Genomic DNA, 18,540 nt, shown 5'->3' on the forward strand with positions numbered 1-18,540 from the left:
CCGCCGTGCTTTTGATGGCGTTGGTACTGCCCCGGAGAAGCCAGCGGATTGGTGCCTTGTAATAGTGTGGGCGGTACATTGTCTTCCACCTGGCTGTTGGCAGTGACCGCCGCGGTATTTGTTGCTACCACCATGGCGGTCGGAGTGTTAAAGTGGCTATCTGTGTTGCCGGTTTCCACCATGGTCGTGATTCCATTTTTTTAACCGCCAGCCAGTTAGCCATATTACCACCACTTTAACACCGACCGCCACGATTGTAATGAGGGCCAGTATCTATTTTGTGGGGTCTCCGAATTCGGAGATTCTCCCCTTTCTTTTTTATGTGTTTTTTTTTTTATCACAGCGTTTTTTAGAACCCTCAGGTGCTTGCTTGGTAAAACCTTTATTAGATTTACCCTGAAACTCTGGTTTTGTGGGTCTGGCCCCCAGAGTATCTCAACCAGTACTAGAGTAGGTATCCGCGATAACCTTCGGCAGCTCACGTTATTGATCCTGTGGAGGAACGTCCCGGAGCCGCATATGTACTGCTAGTGCTACTGCTTCCCCTTTAAGGTTACTTAATATAATTGAAGGTACAGTGGCAAATTTGCCCAAAAGTTGCATCCCCAAGTCTAGGGGAATTTGTTTTAACACTTCCGGAAGATTAGCAAGTGTTGGTGTACTGTGTGCGGTAGTATAGAGCGTGGCAAATACCGTGCCCCAAGTATTGCCGTTATCTATTGTGGGAACCATCCCAAATGGTTAATATTCTATGCTTATCCTGAGGTCCCTATGGGGAAATACTACTTCCAGTGCATTTATTTTTTGAGCTAACCAAAACGGAATCTCTTCCTGTTTGGTGGGCACCTTACCCATAATCGAATGTACAGTTGCAGGATTAATACCTGGCATTGCTGCATGTGGTTGCTCCGGGGCAGCACATGCTGGCTTTGTATTTAATGTTCACAATACAAACTGTACTAATAGTCTGTATATTGCTGTAAGCTCAGTATATAAGTGGTGAACCTCAACTACCGTCAAGGTTGCTGTATCAGGGTTTGGTGTAAATGTTGCCAATAAAGGCCAGTCAGGACCATCATTACTTAAAAGACCTAACCTAACATGTAGGATTGTAAGTGGTAGGGCGCCATCAAGCCAATTATTATGGATTTGATAAGATAGAGGTATTTCTAAATATGCATATGCTCTATATTGTGCAGGTACGTTTGCAGGTGTATAGTGATAGAATGTATTTGTGTTCCCGTCAGCTGCTAGAAATGTGACCAAAGAATAGAAAATTTCTGTTCTATAGGCTGGATGTGCCTCAACAACAAATGTAATTGGACCACTCTGGGCCGTTAGGCCATGTGCCAGTAAATGTGAAGTAAGGGGTGGTCGCATATTGACTGCAATTTCTATCCGTTGCAGGTTCGCCATGGTGAATGGTAAATTTTTTTCAGAGATAAGCACACCAAATGGGGATTATCTTTTTAGAGTTCAAGCTTAAACAACCTGCAGCGATAGCTAGGTACTCCCTACCTAGCTGAGGAGGAAAGATCCTCAATACCACGGACGTCTCCGCATATAGTACTGAGGTGCCCTTGCATGTAGTGAGACAGAGATACTCAGGAGGACCCAAAAATTAGTGCCTGACCAAACATTGGCGGCACCATGCCGCGTAGGTTCTCATTTTCCTAATGAGACTAATGGATTTAGGTGGCAGAATCACCTGTACTGCGGGGGACTAAGCCTGATCCCACACCATGTGACACCTGTCAGCCTAATCCAGGTTTATTCCGGCTAAGTAGCAGTGCCACATCTCCACACAAGAGCAGGGATGATTGGGGCAACCGTGCACATGACTTAAATGACTTCTCAGGGGAATCGTGGTCACTCAGATCTCATCCGTTTCTCTCATTTAAATTAGTCTCACATATGCAAGTACAATGAGAGGCAGAGTATAGTTCAATAAGTTTTTATTGAAGTAACTACATCTTAGATAATAAGGCATGTATTACAATAACTAGGACGATGAAGCAAAATATGATTAACATTGTGACAAGGAGAGTAAAACACAAAAATAACGCTACCATATTGCCACTAGAATTTATCAGGATAATTCCTACCTAAGCTATGTTAGAGCACAGCACGAGAACCTCTAATTCTGCCTTTCAGGTTCCTACTGGGAAGACATCATCCCTCATACCTGAATAAGATGCCTGTAGTCTACATAAGCAGCTGTAGCAAAGCAATCAGCATACAGTTGTGGTCATCTGACTGGAATCTCCCTCTAACGTACACTGGTCAAAGTAGTAGTTTATAATAAAACAGCTGATTTTCCAAGAAAGGATCCCCACGTAACAGTGTTTATGTTTCTGTGAACATTGGAGACAAAGCGTACCACTTTTGCTGGCAACCTATCTTACTGCAGCCTTGAGAAAGCACAGAGTGAAAGAAATGTTTTGTTTAAGAACGTAGTGCTGACCTAGGCGAAGAACAGCTAGATAGAGAAAATAAAACAAGACCACAAAAGTGGCTACTGTTAAAATAATATAACGAAGCTAAAATAAAAAATATCTAGGTTAAAGTGCACAGGGACAGGCCTAGGTTGCTAAAATAACATGTATAAAACAATAGCTAAAATAGCTACACAACAGGGCCATCCACAACCTCTTTTTTGATATTTTCAAAAGCTAGCTGTTGTCTTTCCAACCACACAAACTCAGTTTTTTGCCTCAACAGCTCCCTTAAAGGTTCTATTTTCGTAGCAAAATCTTTATCAAATGTGCTGTAGAACTCACACATGCCACCAAATGATACCATTTGCTCTTTGTTAACAGGTGCCTTGATGAAAGCTTCAACATTCAATACTTTTGGAACAACACCATTGCCGGACAATATGTGCCCCAGATACTTTACAGATTTTCTAAATATATTGCATTTATTTGCCTTCCCAGTCTAACCATGTCTCTCTAACCTATCACATTCTTCAGTTATGTGTTGTACATGTTCATCTTCAAATTAAAATATCATCCTGGAAGCATTTTACAAAACCACTCACATCTCCAAAAATGTGGAACATGGCTCTTTCGAAGACCAGTCCAAATGGCATCCTATTGAACAGGTACAAACCCTGTGGTGTTATAAATGCTGTTAAATTCTTTGAATCCTGAGAAAGTTAAATTTGGTGATATGCTGACCTGAGATCTAACATGGAAAAAATCTTTGCGCCCTCCAACATAGCTACCACTTCATTGATATTAGGTAATGGATGACAATCTAAAATTATGTTGGCGTTCATCGCTCTCAAATCCACACACAGCCTCAACTTAGGATCACTTTTCCGAGCCAGAACTATGGAAGAAATCCACTCAGATGATTCTATCTCCTCTATTATTCCTTCTTTTACTAAATCATCCAACATTCTCTTTAATTCTTCTCCAACATTTATAAGTACCCCCTCAACTTCTGCTTCACAGGAACCACATTATGTTTAACCTTGATCTTATGCTCCTTTTTTATTTTTTTTATTTTGACTTTACTGAAAACTTTGGGAAACTTTTCCTTCACCCATTTTCCTTTTTTGTTCTCGTCAACACATAATATATGTTTTTCATTTAATATAGAAACAGGTTTTTTACTCCTAGGATTTAAAATAATCCCAAACTTCCATTGGTCTCTCCACCCCAAAACATTTACTCCTTTCTCTGCTACACACATATTAATCTGAGCGACGTTACCCTTGAACACAAGTTCCACACTCACATATCCAACCATCTCAATGGCAGAACCATCAAAACTTTCCACTTTGATATCAGTTTTTTTTTTAACTGATCGCCACCAAATACATCTTTGAACTTTTGCTGAAAACATTTCTGAGTTATTATTGTCCAAGGAGAGCCAGAATCAGCCGTTAATTTAAACTCTTCCCCAGAAATGCTAACCGTGCATCAAACATCTCGGTAGCATACAATACTTTACCTCGTAGTTGCCCAGAATTTTTCGTAAGATCTCTGCAAACCTGTGCAAAATGTTCCAAGTGACCACATTTCACACATACTTTGTTATTTTCTGGACACTTTGTTATTTGCTGGACACCAACTACTTGAAGCAATATGATTATAACTTCCACACCTGTAACATGTACTACCCTTTTCTTGTTTTTCGACTTTTTTTCCACTACCAACATTTTTTGTATGTAAAGCATTCATATTACTACTACCCCTGTGATATCCATCTTGACGTCTCACTAGACATACATCATTCTTCCCCACTTGTAAGGTAGTACTCTTGACTAGACATCCATTTTTCTGATTGTTCTAATATCTTTGTGGTAGATATTGTTTCTTGTAACATGGGATCACCCGTGATCCACAATTGTTCTTGCGTTTTCTTGTTCTTTACATGTACAACAATCTGGTCTCTGATCATTTCATCAGTCATGGTGCCAAAATAACATGTCATAGATAAAGCTCTTAAAGCAATAAGAAACTCATCAAATGTCTCTCCTTCTAATTGAGCCCTAGTATAAAATTTAAATCTATTTAAGGAAAAGCTGGTAGCTGGCTTGAATCTCAGTTCCATCCTTAGCAGCGCTTCCTGATATACATCCAAATCTTCATGTCCACTAGAAGCTGTTACTTGGGGCAATGTCCTAAACATAACTTGGCCACTTGAGCCAAGACAGTGTAACAAAATTATTTTCTTCCATTCAGCACCCATTCTTTCACCATCTATAGCTTTCATATATGTTATAAATTCCTCTTTCCACCTCATCCAAGGTATGAGTGGTTCCCCTTTGCGCTGAAGAAATTTCACTGGTGTTTCAAATTGCATGACGATACGCAGTGACTCACTTTATGAACTGAATAATTGTTTGTATATGCGAAAGTACATAAAAATTATTGCTACCAAACTCCTGTAATCTGAATAATCATTTGTATGCAAATATAAGTGAGTTATTACTTCCAAAATGCGTTGGATGAAAAGCGTTAATAACATGTCCTAAAAATTTGTCTGCGAGCGTAGCGTTTTGAAACACTTCCTTTTAAAGATGGCGGCCACGTAAACGTGATGACAAATGCCTTATTGACCGTCATGTTAACGTGATGCGTAATGCGTGAAGGTCACATTCCCTCGTTGCAATCCTGCAGCTTTCAAAATCAACACTGCGCGAGGAAGCAGTTCAAGAATGTACTTGCCCGCGTGACAAGCAACTCATTGAAACGATAATGAGCAAGATCATCCATTCAAAACGGTATAGAGTGAGATCGTATATACCTTTTCAAACAAAACATACAGTGCCAGTAATGCACAGTCCACCAACAATCTCAACAATCAATGTATCCAATTACTGGTGAATCTCTCAGGTGGCACATCTACCTGTATCACAGGCAGACATCAACCTACTCCAGAATTCCCTTCACGACATTCCATGGAATGCAGAATTAAGTATGCAACCAAAACATTACATTGGAATGTGCCAGTATAGACATAGAAAACCAATGTAACAACCTTTAATCTGAAAATGACATTCTGCAGCAAGAAAAGTTGACATATTGCTTGGGACACTGATATAGACTACAGTTCAATTGGAGCAACAATGAAATGTGTGTCTGATGCAGCAGAAATTACATCGCTACTACTAGGCAGACATACTACACCTAAAAAATATAGGATAGCACTGTCTTCCATTGGAAGCTTGGCACAGGAAGTGCATTTTCCTCAGGGCTTCACATTGCTCATGAAGTAATTTGAATTATGTGGAGCCTTTGTAGGGGCAGATGTGTTTACATTCACTGAAGAGAACATCATCTTGTATTCATGACTAAGCAAAGAGACTAATTATGCAAACAATGTTCTTCCTTAATGTGGTTCTTCTCCAGTAGGCAGAAAAGGTTGCAGTCACAGAGCCAACTTTTGAAGTTTGGCTGAAAATACTTGAGACTGCTAGAAAGCAAACTTTATTAATAAATATGTGTCACTAAAGCATAATGTGTAATAATGTATACTACATTACAGGCCTAAATGAAAAACATGTGTCAGAAAAATAAACGTGATTGACATGGCATCCACCATAACAAACCGCTCTGTGAAATAATAAAATGCTAATGAAAATGTATTTTGGTTAATCATAATTATATCTACTGACAAAATATGAATGTATAATAAAACAAATGATTTGAAATTATTACTAAAATATTTGTATTTCTTCATGCATTAGCATTAATGAAAATGCTTTGTTTTAGTATTTTTCCAGAAGCACAATGTTTAAATGATGCTGATTTCACTGAAACACTTTGCAAACATTGTTTTATTAAACATTCTGTATGACTTGCACAGTGGAAATTTCTTCCTGTTCTTGCTGCTCCTACTGTATTTCCTTGTGATAAATCTTGCAACTTGTAACAATAAGCCTTGGTTTTTTAAATGAAGCAATGTTAGCTAAATGTCGTCTTTGAATGCTGTCTTTTATAAAAATGTAATTATTGCACGTAAACTGCTGACCGGAGAGAAGAAAGGAGTGACAATGTGAACCAATCCTGGGTAAAGGATCAGAAAAGAGATACAACTAAAGTACAGACATAGTTGTATTGGCCACGCACTAACCCACCTCATAGTCTTGTCCAATAAAAGCTTAGCTAGTAACTTTTGGGACTTTAATTTAGCAAAATTTAGGAGATGTAAGTCAGCGTTTTATTCAGAGCTGTGCAGTTCAGATCCATTGATGGTTCCTTGTGATTCTAACAGTTCAGCTACTTTAGGCCCAACATTACTGAACTGTTTTTTCCTTTCATGTTCCTGATGCTAACTGAAGACTTCCTGTGCTCCGTTGATGAAGAATCTGCAACCTGAGGTCTCATTTGGGAGAGGTATAGCCAATGTGCATTTATTTTTCCTTTGCAGATTTTGCCCATTAGAAAATCCAACTGCATTTATTTGTTTGCGCCATATTTAGATGTTTTCTAAATTATTTTGTATCTGTTTTTTTCTGCATGTGACAAAGCCTAGCCCACATATGCTTTTCAAATTAGATTTTAGTAGCCAGGATGTCTAAACCAATATTTGATTTGAATGAATATTAATTGATTGTGTTTGATTCAACTGCACTTTAATGTATTCTGTTTCTACTCTTCAAATAATTCTGTTGTTCTGCATAATTCTTTTGGAGTGCTCAATGGTAATTGCACTTATTAGGTTTAGATTCTTCAGATGCTTTGGACAGCCTGTGTTTTTCTGCACTGCTATTATTTGGTTTTGCGCATCATTTATGTGATCATAGCATTGTCAAATTAAGGGCAATAAATGTTTAAACTTTACTAAATTGGTGTGGTGATTCATAGCCACATAGGTCATGGTGTGTTAAAATTACTGACTCATTTTTGCATATTCTGTTATTGTTTGGCTATTGATTCTCATTGTTTAATTGGATGATCTAATACTTCTGTCTGAGTCAAACGTTTGAGCCAACCTCTGAGGGTAGTAGATGTCACAGCCCTCTTACGTGTCACCTTATTAGAATATTATAAAATAATATAAGGTCACACACTCAGATTTCGGTAGCAGAGGATGGTTTTGTCTCAATAGGGAAGGATCATACTAGTTTTGAGAGATTTGGTTTAGCCAGCACTTGTTTAAAATTCTGATTTTTGGAAATTTGGTTTTGCCAATGCGTGTTTAGATGTGACTTGGTAGGTTCTCAGCGTTTTCAATGATTGTTTGGGTTCTGAGTAGGGTTTGCGCTTGCAATGCTTTGGCACATCGCAGGTAAATTGTGATGTATGAGGGAAGTAGGGAGTTTGCGTACTCCAACGTAGTTTAGTAAGGAGTTTGCATACTCCAAAGGGTGAGTGTAGGGAAGTCGTGGTACTTCATTTGAATGTGGCTCTTTGTGCTAAAACATTGCCCATGTGGTTGTTGATTTAAGGACCCTGCGTGGTTTAAGAATCCGGAGTTTTGTACAAGTGTATGAGACACTTGTTTGGTTATTTTTGTTTACTTGTCTGCAGTTGGTGTAGTTGTATTCCTAGTGTGTGTTAGGGGCATGCTAGGTCGACAGGTACTAGGTGATTTCTGAGTAAACAAGGAGGATCCTGTACTGGTCAGGAGTGAGGTTTGAAGGTGAAATCTTGCTTGCATTTCTGAGAAAGAAGCCATTAGTCGAAGGATTAGCTGTAAGAGTTAAAAGCCCTAGTTCAAAATTCTGTAAGGCTTCCGAAGTGATTGAGACCTACCTGTAGTAATCAGACAAGTTGGTTTTGTTGTTGTTTTTTTTTTTTTTAGTGCTCGCAATATTTTGAAGTTAGTTTTCTGTGTGAATCGAGTTTGAAGGATGACCTGCAAGGCTTTGTCAGCCGCCGTGTGAGCGAGTGTGATGTCACTGGGTCCGCACTGAGCTTGGTCGATTTGTGAAAGGAGCCGCAAACGGATTGTTGGACAACCGTGAGCAACTGTTGGTTGAGAGTAGCAAATGAAAAGGATTTTGAGATGGAAATACTTCCTGTTTTGGATTTAATTTGTAGTTTTAAGCCCAATTAAAGGTAAAAATTAAAAATTTCAAAGCATTAAAAGTGTGATAAGGTGAGATGCTCTCATTTCCGTTATAGTAAGAGAAATTGCCCCACCAGAAGGTACACCTGTATACATAGTAATTGAAGAGAAAGGTCCGACAGCATGTATTTGGTTAAAACTGTGGTGCAAAAGAACTGAAAAGGAAGGGAACTTAGCTTTCCCTGCTCATGGGAGATTTAATATGAGAATCTTAGAAAACTTGAGAAGAGTATTTTATGAATTAAAGCCCCCTCCAAGACCAGCACAATTTGAAGCCTTAGCTAGTTGGGAGCTAGTAGCCAGACAAGAGAAATTAAAATTTGAGAGACAAATGCGAAAAGGTGAGAAAAACATTAAAAGGTATTGGAATGTTTCCTGCAATTTCACAAGAAAAAAGGGGCAGTGTCAGACCAAGGACAAAGAAAAAGTTTAGGAATTACAAGGAAACTGAGTTGAAGTCAGATGAAGCTAAAAGATCAATGACTTATGATAGTGATTCAGATGATGATGATGAATTTATAACACAATTATTGAAAAAAATTGTCCTCCAGCATATGCAGCAGAAGCAGCAAATTAAGGTATTAGTGCTAGATCAAGTGCACCTTGAGTTGTGGTAACACAGAGTCAAGTACAGGTTGCAACTAATATTCCTAATATTACAGTAACTCCTGTGATTCAGACTGTAGCTCAGCCTGTAGTATATTCTACACAGGAACTGTTGATAGTTCTGCCGCACGTATTTCAGTACTGGTGGCACCACAGATTATTCAGAAACCAGTGATGGTTTAGGTGGAGTCTACACTAAGTCAATGATTCCTGTGCAAGTTGTTAGTCAAGCTCACACAATCCCAAGGTATACTCCAGTAACAATATCGCAATTGAGTTCCTCAGTAATTACAGATCAGAGTTCTTGGATGATTTACTCCTGAAATCAGAGTTCTTCACCAAGTCCAGAAGCATTAACAGTTCCTGTCACAATTGTTCCAGTTGTCCATTGTTTGCTCAGGGAAATAATGAGAGTAATATGCAGAATCCTTTTGATTACAAATGCAGAAATGGAGAAACTCAGTGCTATTGCAGGAGTCATGTCTCCAATAAATCAGACGTTTAACAAAACAGGTCTGTTTACAGATGTAACTTATCCTGTGATCTCGCAATTTTTGGGATCACAAAATCCAAATTCAGTACTAGTGTCACCTGAAAGAGTGATGGGTCCACCTGGTAATACTCCACAATGGGTGCCTAATGTGAATAATAATGTTGCTTTACAAGGCTTGACAGCTCGGCAAGTAACAGAATGTTTGGAAAAAGTGAGTGGAGCATCAGCAATGAAAACAGTTGCTGAAGGGGAAAGAACACAGAATCTGGCAAGAATAAAATAAAAATTAAATGACATAATTGAGGGAACACTTGAATTAAATAGAATTGACTAAGATACTGAAGATGAGTTATGTTTCATGTATATAAATGTCACAAACAGAGCAGAATTGGCACATCAGAAATTATCAGACATTTCAGAAAAATATGAAGTGGATATTGAGGAATACAAACCATTAAAGAGGAGTTATAGATTAGAACCAGATTCAAAAGACATTGCAAACATGAGATCACATGGAATGAAATTCTTATTTGAGAATTAATCCAAAATGCTCAAACATGGGGATCATTAGATAAATGGGAACGCAGATGGGTAAAGAAAAGAGAACAGAAGGAAAGAGAGTCTGCAACTTTAAACTCAACTGACACTCAGCAGACTGATAGTCCAGTAAAAATATTACCAATGAGAGAAATTTCTGGAGGGAATTATGTTCATGTCCCTTGAAGCAAATGATATTTTATCATTCACAAATAATTACCTGAGACTGAGAGAGAAACCAGTGGGATGGTATCAGCAGACAGCCAGGTTTGTGAAACTTGCAGAATGCCTGTGGGAAGATTTAACTACTCTTTTTTAAATAGTTGTTCCAGCTGATTTGTGGATTTAGTGCCAAAGTAGTGTTAACCGGCCAACAAGAGAGACTAAACGAGATCCGGTTACAGGTGTACCATCTCCTGAAGTAATGAGAAGCTATTACAAAGTGATTGACTTTTTGAAAAAATAATTTCCCCTAAAGATATTGATTGGCAGAGAATTGGTAGGACAGCTAAGGAAGCAAAGGAGTCAATGCATGCATATTATGAGAGATTGTTGCAGGCATTCAAGCATTGCAGTGGTACAAAGGCAATTGAGCACAAAGACATGATTTATTTCATGTTCAGGTTTGTTGAAGGGTTGAGCCCTGAAATTAGTAACATGCATAAAAGGAATTTAATCTGCTGGCAAGCAAAACCAGTTGATGAAATATTAAAGTTTGTTGAATATTGCAGTGACTAAATTGAAATAACGCAGAAAAGATTGAAAGAAAAGGAAATGGTGATGCAGATTAGAGTAGCTCAATCTGGGGTGCAGGGAATTCCACAACAATAGGGAAACATGCAAATGATTCAGAGTCAGGGACAGGTGAGAGGAAGAGGACGTGGTGATGATGGAAATGGAAATTGTGTTGATTTGGATACTAATGTAAATCCAGGTGACATGCAGACAATGGTAAAAACGTTACCTTGTCAAGCTTGCAGGGGTCTTGGACACTGGAAGCAGGAGTGTCCAATTATTGGTGCAGGAAGGTGTTGTGCAGACGAATGAACATAATCTTTTTCCAAATTTGAGAGGACTGGGAAATCGGAATCCTAATGTAAATGTTCAGAACATAAATAATCAAATGCAGATTCCCCAGAAGCAGTTGCCACGTTTTCAGGTACCAGAGCAGCAAATGCAACAACAGATGCAAATGATACCACAACAGCAACAAATGCAAATACCTCAAGCTTCAATGGCACAGCAGCAGGTAGTAGTTCCTCAGCAGAACATGGGTCAAAAGTTAAGTCAAAACAATTAGCAGTTGATAACACAGTACCTGTTACACAGTGAGGATGAATTGAGTAATGCAATTGTGAGTGAGAGTTCGGATGAAGAAGAATTTGTGCTAGCAGCTTCATTAGAGGTGGATCAGAGTGGTCCTTATGTAAATGTTATGGGTCATGATGTATCATTTCTGGTTGACACAGAAGCTACACCCTCTGTCAGAACTGCAGATGTTCCCAATGTGGCACTTTTTGGGAGAACAGTACAGGGCGTGGGAGTAGCGAATCAACACCTGACAAATCCGATTACTGAGCTGATTCCTGTCAAAATTGGTGCTTTTGAAGGCATGCACAAATTTGTAATCTGTGACTCAAGTCCAATATGTCTTCTGGGAAGAGATTTGTTGTGCAAATCAAGATGTTTGGTTACTTACACAAATTGTGGAATTGCCATCTAACCAAATAGTGATGATGAGGAATCATCCAGACCAATTCATTATAATCTAATTAATGAAGAGTTTCCATTGATTACTCTTTATCCTGCATTTACAGTACAGGACCTGCCAACTGATTAAAAGACACTGTTAATTTGAAAGTTTGGGATCTTTCTGGGAAAGACATTGGTCCAATAAAAGGCGTAGAACCAGTCAAAGTCACAGTTACACCTAATGTAGTTTTCCCAAAAACTCCACAATATCATATGGCACCAGATACAATTGAAGGAGTTACTTGTATAATTGCAGATTTTGTTGAGCAAGGAGTTTTGAAAGAAGTGTTGAGCAGCCCATGTAATCCACGTATTACAGGTTTGCAAAAACCTAATGGGAAATTTCGCATAGTGAGAAAGATTAATGCTATAGTAGTCAATTATTGTCCAGTGGTACCTAATCCAGCAGTGATTCTGTTGCAAACTCCATGTGACGCCGAATGGTTCACAGTAGTGGGCTTGATACAAGCATGTATCTCAGTGCTCTACATGAGGATAGCCAGTTTCTCTTCTGTTTCAAATTCTGAAATCATGTGTATTGTTTGTGTAGAATTCAACAAGGCTTTTCAGAATCCCCATCCATATGCAATCAAGTGTTGAAAAAGAATTTAGAGTAATTGAAAATGCCTTTCCAATCAACATTGGTTCAGTACATTGATGACTTTAAAGACTCGAGAAGCATGCAGACAGGATACTATAGCTTTATTGAATCATCTAGGTGAAAATGGACATAAATTGTCTCCAGTTAAATTGTAATACTATAAGAAAGAAGTGAAGTACTTGGGACATCAAATAGAGAAAGATGCAAAGAAAGTGTCCAGAGAAAGGGTTACAGCTATATTGCAAATGAACCCTCCTGTTACTCAAAGAGATGTTTGAATATTTTTGGTAATGAAGAGTTACTGTCGCCAATGGATTCCCAATTTTTCAGTTATTTCAAAGCCATTGCAGTGATTGACGAAGCTTGTATGAGATCGTTTACTGAGCTGAGAGTCTGTGCAGAGCACCAGCTCAGGGAATGCCTGTTTACACAAAACCATTTTCACTCTTTTGTCATGAATGTGATTGTCTTGCTCTCTCTGTCCTAACACAGTACATTGTGTCATAAATCGCCCTGTAGCATATTTTGCTGTAGCTTTCCCAAGGTGTTTAAAAAATGTGCCTGTGGTTGAAATGAACCTTGATCAGAGTGAGAGCATTGTGATGGGACATCCTTTAACTGTTCTGGTCCCTCACTCACCCGAGGTCTTGCTTACCAAGATACCATACCTGACAAATACTCGTTTGACAAAGTAGAGCTCCTTATTTTGGGCTCTCCCAATGTTATCCTAAAAAGGTAAACTGTACTTAACCCTGCTGCATTACTGCCTGTAAACACTGAAAATAAAGTCGAACATGACTGCTTAGAGGTTAATGAACTATGCATCAAACCCAGACCTGATATTCAGGATATTCCCTTGGAGAAAAAATGATCACATTATTTTTGTTGATGGTTCCTGTCTAAGAGACAATGCGTGAACATTGAGATCTGGTTATGCTATGTGCACCATTTCTGGCATAGCTTAATTGCTTCAAGGAGCATTTTCTGCGCAAGTGGCTGAATTTGTTGCTCTTACTAGAGCATGCTGTATTTCATCACAACTTGAAATTACAATTTGTACAGACAGCCAGTATGGATTTGGAGTTGTGAATGCTGGGAAATTATGGTTCCAGCAAGGTTTCATGACATATTCTGTCTCACTGATTAGAAATGGGGACAGAATTCATGATTTATTACAAACTTTACAATTGCCTGAGAAAATGGCGGTAGTGAAATATAATTCTACCAAAAAGTAAATAATTCCATCTCCATGGGAAACTCCTATGCAGATCAAATCACTAGATTTTGTGCACTTAACTGTGCCACTTTAAAAAAAGAATAGAAATGGATACTTGGGAAGAAATAAAAAAAAATCTTAAGATGAGGTTCCAGAAAATGAGAAAGGAAGCTGGACAAAATTGGGTTGTTCTCAAAGATACATGGATGAAATCTGGGTTTCAAATGAAGGTTAGGTGGTTTTTCCAAACTGCCTATTGACACAAATGGCTTGATACTATGATGGGCAAACTCACATTGGCAGAGATTAAATGATTTGAACATTTAAGCAATCCTGGTTTAATCCAAAATGTAGACAGGTTGCGGAAGCAATCTTTTACAGATGCATTACATGCCAACAAATGAACGTGGAAAAGAGAACTGTTGTCAATTTGGGTCACATTGAAAGATCAGGTGGTCCATTTAACAGAATACAGATGCTTTTCATGGAAATGCCTGTGTGGTGGTTTGAGGTACATGTTGGTGATTGTCTGTATATTTAGTCATTGGATTGAAGCCTAACCTACACGTAAAAATAATAGCCTCCCAGTAGCAAAGCTGTTACATGGAGAGTTGATCCCCAGAGTTGATTTTCTTGCCTCTTTAAAATCAGATAGAGGAACTCACTTCAATAACGCAGTGATATAAATGCTATGTTCATCCTTAAATATTGAGCAGAAGTTGCCCTGTAGTTACCGTCCTGAAGCTTCTGGATTGGTAGAGCAAATGAATGGAACTTTGAAAGCTCAATTTGCAAAACTGTGTGTATCCACAAATCTGAAATGTCCCGACGCTTTACATTTGGTTCTGATGAGCTTGCGAAGTACACCTAACAGAAAGACTAGACTCTCCCCACACAAAATATTAATGGCCAGAGCAATGAGGTTGCGTGGTGGTCCTCCAAATGAGCTTGTAAGCATAACAGATAACTTGGTGCTGTATTACTGCAAGGGTCCAGTTGATGTGGTACGCTCTTTGTCTCAACAGCAAGCAACAGCTGTGCCACCATCCCAGGATCAATGTCACAGTCTTCCTGCTAGTGAATGGGTGGTGATCAAGAAGGATGTACTGAAGCCATGCTTGGAGCCTAGGTGGAAGGGACCATACCAGGTTTTCCTGGTAATGGCAACTGCTGTAAAGTGTGCTCAAGTTCCGAACAGGACCCATGCAAGCCATACTCGTAGGTCCCTTGGATGATGAAGATCCAGTATCCCTGAGAGCGCCACCAGAAACTGTACAGTCTCAGGAAGAGTAAGTGACAGAAACAGAACAAGAGATTGAAGACGTAAAGACAGTGCAAACTGGGGAAGATCCAGATTCTGGTGCTCCTATGAGAGATGAAGCTGAAGACAGTCCTGATATTCCTCTATCAGCAGAAACAGAACCAGATCTAGCAGGAGAGCCAAGTCTAAGGAGGTCTCCCCCAGAAGCAGACTATTGGGAAAAAGAGACAAAGCACATCTTGTTTCCTGAAGTAGCCGAAAGTGGAGTTGAGTTGAATCAAAGTCATGCAGATTTGACTCCTCCTGAAGTAGCTAATGGTGCAGGTGAAGCAAGTCAAAGTCAAAGAAAAACTTGTCAAATTCCTGCTGAACCAAGAAGAATTGTAAGTCCAGTTGTGGCATCACTGTCTAGAAAACTGTGAAAGGAGATAAATGGACTTCTTTGCATCCAACTGAAAAAGTTTATGATGAATTATCGAGAATAAATGAGGAAGCAGAAACAACAGAGGGAACAGAACTGAGTGAAGAAGAAATAAGTGCAAGTCAGAAATCAAAGAGAAAGAGAGTTGCAAGACGAAGATACTCAGTTCCTGAATGGGCATACTTTGCAGCCGATGAGTGGGTACGCAAGTTTATTTCCTTTTGTTTTGACCGTGAGAATCTAGTTCTACATTTTGGAACTTGAAATCACACTTGAGCTGAATTTTGAAATTACATTGTGAAATGACCAAGAGAGTCATTTATACACTAGAAGTAATAGTCAGTGATCAGCAGATTGTGATCTAAAGAAACATTTAAAACTGATTTTGAAAATACTGCTAAACCAATTTTTGACAAATTCTGGAGAACCTGAAAACTGCTGTAAATAATCGCAAGGGAAAATGAAGACTATTTTGATTTTTCTTGTGGCTGCATAGTTAAATCTATTTTTCTTTTCTTTCACTTTTTGATTCTTTACAGGTCATGAATTCCAATCACTATGGAAACAATGGGTACGAGTATGTGTATGTTGTATTGGCTGTTGATAAGTTTGTTATTGATTATAGGGATGAGTGTCTGATACAGCTGAAACAAATTATATGCCTTCTCCAGAAACTACTACACTTTCTAGGTTAGACAAGCTCTATAAAGATGAGAGTTATTTACACTTAGTTCACAAGGAGATCTTTCTTCTAATGTTTATTATCGTTTTTTGTATGAATATGTTGAGACAATGGATGTGAGAGGATGTTATGTGTGCACACAAATTCCTTCTTCAGTACAAGAAGGAATTACATATCTCAGTTTACCACTAATGTATGGGATTAGCTGTAGTCTTCTATTAACAAGGCTTTATAATCAGGAATACATAAGATGAAAAATAAACAGGGAAGGGAAGAAATAGAAATGTAAAAGATGAGAAGCAGATACTCTTGTGATTTGAGAAATGTTGAAAATTTCAGAAAGCCTAAGTATAGATATACTAAACAAACTAAGTTAATGAATTAATATAGTATTCTTTTGTGACAGTTCATATAGCCATAAGAGGAGGAATTGTTAGAGAGCAAACATTATTAATAAAAATGTGTCACTAAAACATAATGTGTAATAACGTATATTAAAAGGCCTAATTGAAAAACATGTTAGAAAAATAAATGTGCAGCTTTAAAAGTGATTGGCTTGGTGTCCACTATAACAAACTGCTATGTGAAATAATAAATGCTAATGAAATGTATTTTGTTTAATCACCATTATATGTACTGACAAAATAAGAATTATTAATGAATAACAAAAATATTGTTTTTAAATTATTATTAAAATAGTTTTATTTCTTCATGTATTAGCTTACATGAAAAGGCTTTGTTTTAGTAATTTTTCCAGAAGCACAGTGTTTAAATGATGCTGATTTCACTGAAACACTTTGCAAACATTGTTTTAGTAAACATTCTGTGTGACTTGCACAGTAGAAATTTCTTCCTGTTCTTGCTGCTCATAATGTATTTCCTCAAGGTAAATGTTGCAACTTTTAACAATAAAAAATGAAGCAACATTAGCTAAATGTTGTGTTTGGCTACTGTGTTTTAAAAAATAATAATTATTGTATATAAACTGCTGACTGGTGAGAAGAAGGGAGTGATAATCTGAACCAATCCTGGGTAAAGGATCAGAAAAGAGATACAACCGAAGCACAGACTATGTTTTATTGGCTGCACACTAACCCACCTTATAGTCTTGTCTAATATGAACTTATCTAGTAACTTCTGGGACTTTAATTAGGAAAGCTTTAGGTGATATAAGTCAGTATTTTTTATTCAGAACTGTGCAGTTCAAATCCATTGACGGTTACTTATGATTCTAGCAGTTCAGTTACTTTAGGCCCAACATTAGTAAACTGTTTTTCCCTTTCATGTTCCTGATTCTAACTGAAGACTTGAAGTTCCTGTGCTTCGCTGATGAAGAATCTGCAAGCTTCTATCTCATTTAGGAGAGGTATAACCAATGTGCAATTTTTCCTTTCCAAGTTTTGCCCTTTAGAAAATCCAACTGCATTTATTTGTTTGCCCCATATTTAGATGTTTTCCAAATTAATTTTTATCTTATGTTTATTTTCTGCATGTGACAAAGTCTAGCCAACATATTTCAAATTAGATTTTAGTAGCTAGGATGTCTGATTCAATAATTGATTTGAATGAATATTAATTGATTGTGTTTGATTCAATTGCACCTTAATGTATTCTGTTTCTATTCTGCAACTAATTCTGTTTTTATTCTGCATAATTATTTTGGAGTGTGCAATGGCACTTATTAGGCTGAGATTCTTCAGCGGCTTTGGGCAGCCTGTGTTGTTTCTGTACTCCTATCATTTGGTTTTGCACATCATTTACGTGACCTTAGCATTGTCAATTTAGGGGCAATAGATGTTTAAACTTTACTACATTGGTGTGGTGATTCATGGCCACATAGGTCATGGTGTGTTTAAATTACTGACTCATTATTGCATATTCTGTTATTGTTTGATGGCTATTGATTCTCATTGTTTAATTGGATGATGTCATACTCCTGTCTGAGTCAAAAGATTCGAGTTGACCTCTGAGGTTAGTAGATGTCACTGCCCTCTTACATGTCACCTTATCATAATATAAAATAATATAAGGTCACACACCCACAATACCTAGAGGCAAGAATGGAACTCTGGCTTGCATCGGTTTTTCGTTGTCTACCACCATGCTTTACTTGACATTGAAAATAAAAAGTTATAGAAATTGGGCATCCAGTCTATTTCCCTGATCCTAAGATTACCCATTAAAAATAGGCAATGTTTATGGTGCCTACCCCTAATAAGGACAATTGGGTGTGCTGTTAATGGCTCTCTGTGTAACTGTGGAAAAGCAGTCAAAGATTAGCTCAAGGGGGTAGTTTGAGGTTCACTCTGGTTACTCATAGTAAATACATGACTGGGGGGCTAGGGGGTGTTCATCCCCCTAATAATTGTATGCTCTAGTAAATAGTTGGATACAAGTGCGTTCAGTTGGGTATGGCGAAGGGGGTCTGCTGGATTTCACCTG

Source organism: Pleurodeles waltl, chromosome 1_2 (assembly GCF_031143425.1).
Source record: "Pleurodeles waltl isolate 20211129_DDA chromosome 1_2, aPleWal1.hap1.20221129, whole genome shotgun sequence".
Classification (NCBI taxonomy): Eukaryota; Metazoa; Chordata; class Amphibia; order Caudata; family Salamandridae; genus Pleurodeles; species Pleurodeles waltl.